A 6,000-nucleotide genomic window follows, 5' to 3' on the forward strand; every position below is an offset into this window, starting at 1 on the left:
TTCTTTCTAGCCTGGGACTATAAAATATCCATCCTCGAATTTCTTTTCCTTCCATTCAGTGCCATTGATTAATTTGCTACCCGATTTCTCAGCACTGGACTCTGGCTCACCAGGAATAAGATTTACCTCTACGCTCTCACACAACCCTCATGCTTTCCCTGAGACAGGCAGCCGCACACTTGTCCAGGATCTGTGTGAGCAGATGATTTCATAATCCAACAAGTCTCTAACAACCCCGGATGAGTGTGGGAGAGCACGCCTGTGCACATGGGTATGCGTGGGCATCTTAACCATTTCTTTGATGGGCGCATCATGGCCTCGTCATTCACTTGGAAGCAACGAGGTCACACCCAACACCAGCAGCTGCTCCCTTGGGGACACCCCCATACTGACGCTCCACCCCTCAGTCTCCTGGCTGTCAGTTGCATCTTAACCATTGGCGAGTGTCTCAGTCAGCATCAGCTGTCAGCTTGACACAAACGGACAGTCAGTTGGGAAGAGGGAGCCTCAGCTGAAGAATGTCTCCATTAAACTGACCTGTAGGTATATCTGTTGGGCATTGTCTTGGCTGCTGATGGATGTGGGAGGGCCCAGCTCACTGTGGGTGGCGCCACCCCCTAGGCAGGTGGGCTTGGTGTAAGAAAAGTAGCCAAGCAAGCAAGAGGGGGCAAGCCAGGAAGCAGTGCTCCCTTGTGGTCTCCTCCTCAGCCTCCTGCTTTGAGTTCCTGCCAGGCCAGTCAGGCAGGGCCACAAACCAGGCCACTATTGACACCCTGGTGGCCTTGCAAAATGGGGTCCAAAGCTGAGGAACTGATGACTGTACCAACATGCTGTAGAAGAGATGGAGCGTAAGGAAAAAAAATTATGGACAGGTCCACAGACTCGGTGTAAAGAGTATTTACCTCAGGGTTGTCTCTAAAAAGCCATTTATTTATTTATTTATTTACTTACTTACTTACTTATTTATACATTGTGTGTGTGTGTGTGTGTGTGTGTGTGTAGACTTACACCTGCTCCCTGGCAACCCAGGGCCCTCAGGCTGTGGATTTCCTGTCTCCTGGTCTACCTTGGAAGTGGGAGAGGGGGACAGCATGACGTCATGACATCTCCATGCAGCAGGTTGAGTTGGGATGGTCAGGCAGAGCCACCTCCTGGGGCCCTGCTGACCCAAGTCTGGTTGAAATTTTCAGACAGAATCTAGGAGCCTCAAAACCCTGGCCAGAGGGAGTGGGGAGCTGTCACAGTAGGGCTTGAGTAGACATGAGCCTCCCTAACCCCTGGACAATGGCCACCAAGTGGTATGCTGCTGCATGGGCATACTGTCTAGCCTTAGAGGGCAATGTCACTCACTGAAGAACCCAGAGTGGTGTCAAAGCCATGTAGCTCACAGTGCTTTTAGTTCAGCTGGGGGAGGGATCTGAGGGGCAGTAAGGCCACTCCAGCCTGTGGGATACCTATGGCAATCGGGGGACCTGTAGGCAGCTCTGGAAACACATGGGTAGTGGTAGAAACCATAGCAGATTTTTAGGGAAAAACAGGCTTCAAGGGAGGGGGCAGCTGGAGCCAGAGAAAGGTTAGAAGATTAGAGAGCAGAGCTTGGGAGGAGAGGTCCATTTGCATGGGTGGCTCATTCACCTGGTACAGGCTTCCGTTGGGCTCTGTCACTTGGAGCCTTACACACACTTTCACCCACCTGTCTCCACCCAGGGGTGTGTGTTTGTGTCATAAGGAGCCACAGGTCACTTCCAGACATTCTCTCATGCCTTTGCACGCAGCGGTGGCCCCATTAGTCCTGGCTGGCCTCAGCAGGGGCTTCCAATCACCCTCTCTGCCAGCTGTTTTGTTTCTCATGGGCCAATTTTTTGGCCTCATTTAAGGTCTTCTGGATCTCACCCCCCCCCCACCTCCCCAACTCTCCCTCCTCATCTCTGTCCCCGGTATCTATGTCATCTTTAACTCTTAGCTGAACTGACCCCTCACTTGAGAAAGCAGGGAAAGCAGTGAAGTAGTTATCGTACCCCCCAGGGACAAGCCCACCTCCTCTCTCTCCCTCTCCCCTATTTGGAATACAGATTTTTCACAAGTGGTCCCAGTGCCCTCATTAGAGAAAAGAAACAGAAGAGAAAACTCAGGGAGGCAAGGTGACAAGGACAGAGCACAGGTTGTTGTGTAGAAGAAGCCACGCCTCCTGGAGGAAAGGCAGAGGGGTCCCGGAGTCTGGCCTTGTGCTGCTCTAGAACTTCTGCTTTGTGGCACTGATTATTATGGGAACAGACACAGACAGCACAGCAGGCTTCCTCTGCCCCAACGGTGATGGGACCCACACTCATCTCCAGCCTCCATCTCTCATGGCAGGAGAGAGGTGCCCTACTCACAACCACGGGAGGTGCTGGTGAGAGCGAACGGTCAGAGCTCTGGGCGTATCTACTGCCTGGCAAGGGCTTCCTCACTGCCGGCCGCCTAGGAGACCTCACAGAAGCCCGGGGTTAGACTTGAAACTGAGGCTGACAGATATGGTCAGGTCTTATGCCCAATGGTCCCTCTGTCCCGAGACCACCCGAAAAGTGTGGGGACTATCGGTATGTCACTCGTAGGTACAATGGCAGATGCCTTTTGAGGTGACATTCCGTGTGGCACTAGGGAAATCCCATGACTGGAGCCAGTGTTGGGGACTCTGCAGCCATAGAGGGAAGTCGAAAAAAATCACTGTGGTGGTAAGTAAGGCTTGCCAGCGGAACACAGGTTATACACGATGCAACTGCCCTTGTATAGATCCCAAGTCCAGTGTCGTACAGGTCATATGCACACAACAGTCATTGTACGGATCCAAAATCCAATGTCCACCGAAAAGAAAGACACGCCAAGGCCAGCCCCAGCAAAGTCACTTGTTTGCTTGAGAGAGGGTCTCATGTAGCCCAGGCTTGCCTCACTGTTGCTGTATGGCCAAGGATGTCCTCGAAGTTCTTTTTTTTTTTTGGTTTTTCGAGTCAGGGTTTCTTCTCTGTGTAGCTCTGGCTGTCCTGGAACTCACTTTGTAGACCAGGCTAACCTCGAACTCAGAAATCTGCCTGCCTCTGCCTCCTGAGTGCTGGGATTAAAGGCGTGCACCACCACCACCCGGCTGTCCTCGAAATCCTAATCCCCCTGTCTCTACTTTACAATTGCTGGGATTACAGACTGAGGTTTGAGCCAGGGCTTTGCACATGCTCGGTAAGCAACCCACCAACTGGGTTACAGCCCTGACATGTTTACACCTGCAAACATGGGACGGACAGAGGAAGGACAGAAGGAGAAAGAGGGAGGCAGACCAGGCCATGGCCTCACCTGTGTGACGTCACCCATTCATGTGGGTCACAATTGGTCATGAAGCATTTTGCACCCAGCACCCCTGCCCACCAGCCTCCTATGAGGGTCTGTACTCTGTACTTCTCAGGTCCTGAGTTCAAGTCTAGTGTTCTACTCCTCTGCTTGGTGCACGGGGGGCCACACCTGGAGTCTTTGCTGGCTTCAGTTTCCCCTGTCTATGCAGTGAGGGTGCTGGACATGCCAGCCTTGGGGAGCTGTGAAGGCGGCAGCCCAGCGTCTGGCGCACACTTGGTGCCCAGAGAGCCAAGAAGCCACCCTTCTGTGTGGGACTGCCTCTCTTGTCCTTCTGGGCAGAGCAGCTCTTCCAGGGTGACTACCCACCCTTTGAGGGGTTCCCAAGGTTGAACCAGGAGGCCCCTTACCTCACACCCCATGAAGAGGGCAGAGGGCAGGAGCAAGGTGGGAGATAGAGCCAGGACAGCTTTCCTGTGGGGGTGGCCCCTTGGCATCTGGCACAAGACAACTTCCTTGTTCAAAGACCAAAGGCCCGGAACAAAGAGGGCTGAAGCGTTCCTGGACTTCAAATGCTTCTGACGAACGCCGTTTTGATGGCCTCGATGTAAACAAGCTCTGAACATATGGATTAAATTTCTCCTGACGGGCTTAAACATTAAGGAAAGAAAAAGCAAGTCTCGGGCGCTGTTCCCGCCGCTTTGCCCCTATCTCCCGGATCTTCGGGGAAATAATTGGAGACACGTCCTCACACCCAACCCAGCGCTAGGCTCTATCCCCCCCCCCCCAATTGCTGTTATGACTCACTGTAGAGTTGGTGATTATTTTTATCCAGTTAATGAGAGTAATCTATAAATTACCACTGACCCAGATTCATTATTTAATAAGATTTAAATTACACACCCAAGTTTTCAGGAGCGAAGGGCTGGAGCCTCTCTGAACAGCCAGCGACGACATCTGCGAGTTCTCAAGGGCCTGGTGCTCTGAGGCTGGCTTGGTTGGGTATGGTCGCCCCCTCCCTCCATCCCCCCACCCCGGGGAACATGGCCTGGGTAGTCTGACTCTGGGGCTCCTGGTCAGTCTCCAGGGCCTGACACTCACGTGCTCCCAGGGACTTGTCGGGGTCCCAGAGTTAGGGGAAACGATCCCAGGAGGAAGATGGGAAAACCACTCCCCACGGTCCTTTCACATCTGTTTGGAAGACTCCCTGGCCTCTCTAAATCTTGGTCCACACTCCTTCATCCATCCATCTGTCTTCATCCCTCACCCCCACCCTCCACCAGTCCCTGTCAGCCTCTGCCCCCACGACACGACACGACGGAGCTTGATCTTTATGGGAGCTTCTTATTGTGGCTGAAACATGTCAGGATTTCCCAAAGCGTGTGCACCAGACTCTGTCAGTCAGGGTTTCCTCCTCCAACACAGTCACAGCATCACAGTCACAGTCACAGGCACACAATGTCAAGGTCACTGCCAACTCAAAGGCTTTGGCTGTGCAGGTTCCAGGGAGTGTCCCCCACCCCCACCCTCTGAGCTGTCCCTGCCTGCCTAGTACTTGTTAGGGCTCTGTTTGTCTCTGTATTGAAATCCACACTCCCAAGTTTGGGCTGCGGGATTGTACCAAAAGGGATCTGGACCATTTTTTAAAAAATATATTTTATGGACATATATATAATGACAGCTCTAATTATGACATTTCTATACATGTATGTCTATTTACCCCACTACCCTCTCCTGTCTCCCTCCCCTCCCACCCCTTTGCTCTTTCTCATCAACCCTCATCCCTGTCTATTTTGTTATTTCCTGTGTGTATGTGTGTGTGTGTGTATGTGTGAGTGTGTATGTGTGTGTGTATGTGTGTGTATGTTTGAGTGAGTGTGTGTGAGTGTGTCTGTCCATCCGTGTCCCAGTGAGTTTCATCAGGGCTTTCAGGAGCAGGGGTAGAAGTCTGTTGACAGGAGAGTGTGGCGACACCACTGAGGAAAATGACTCTTCCTCTACCATCAGCTAATGACTATGCTCAAGCCTTCTCAGAGAAGTGAGGGAGGGAGAGGGGAGGGAGGTGCTGGGCTGGGTTTAATCTCTGCTGTCTCCCTGGGGAAATCCTAAGGACCCTTAGCTGACTTGCCCTCCTCTCTTCTCTCTGATGCTTCTTCTGGGGACTCAGCATCACCAACCCCTTGGAATGGCCAAGTCCCAGCGCCCCAGGGCCCGTTCCCAAGTGAAGACAACAGCTAGGATGGTGCTGAGTGACTTCTTTCAATGCCACCTATCCAGAGGCCTTGGTGTGGTGGAATCTACAAAGCCCCCAATGACTGAGGAAGCGCTCAGTCATTTCCCCAGCTGCTGTCCCACTTCTGTGGCCCAGAGTGTTCCCTACTAAAGTGGGCCCTGAGGACGTGAGGGGCCAAGACCAGCCAAGTTCTGAGCTGGTGAGTGCCTAGTGTGCACAGTCCTGGGGATCATCCCCAGGAACTAAAAATGAAAAGGAGCCAGGAAGGAGGGGAGGGGGAGAGAGAGAGAGAGAGAGAGAGAGAGAGAGAGAGAGAGAGAGAGAGAGATCAGCTCCTCGAGAACCCTGAAGGGGTGGATGGAAGCTGTTAGCTGCCCTCCTCATGCTAATCTGCCCAGGGCCAGGGGCTTCCTCTAACCCTGGAAACACCACCTTGTCATGGTCCCCTT

The sequence above is a fragment of the Mus pahari genome, chromosome 3 (assembly GCF_900095145.1).
Source record: "Mus pahari chromosome 3, PAHARI_EIJ_v1.1, whole genome shotgun sequence".
Taxonomy (NCBI): domain Eukaryota; kingdom Metazoa; phylum Chordata; class Mammalia; order Rodentia; family Muridae; genus Mus; species Mus pahari.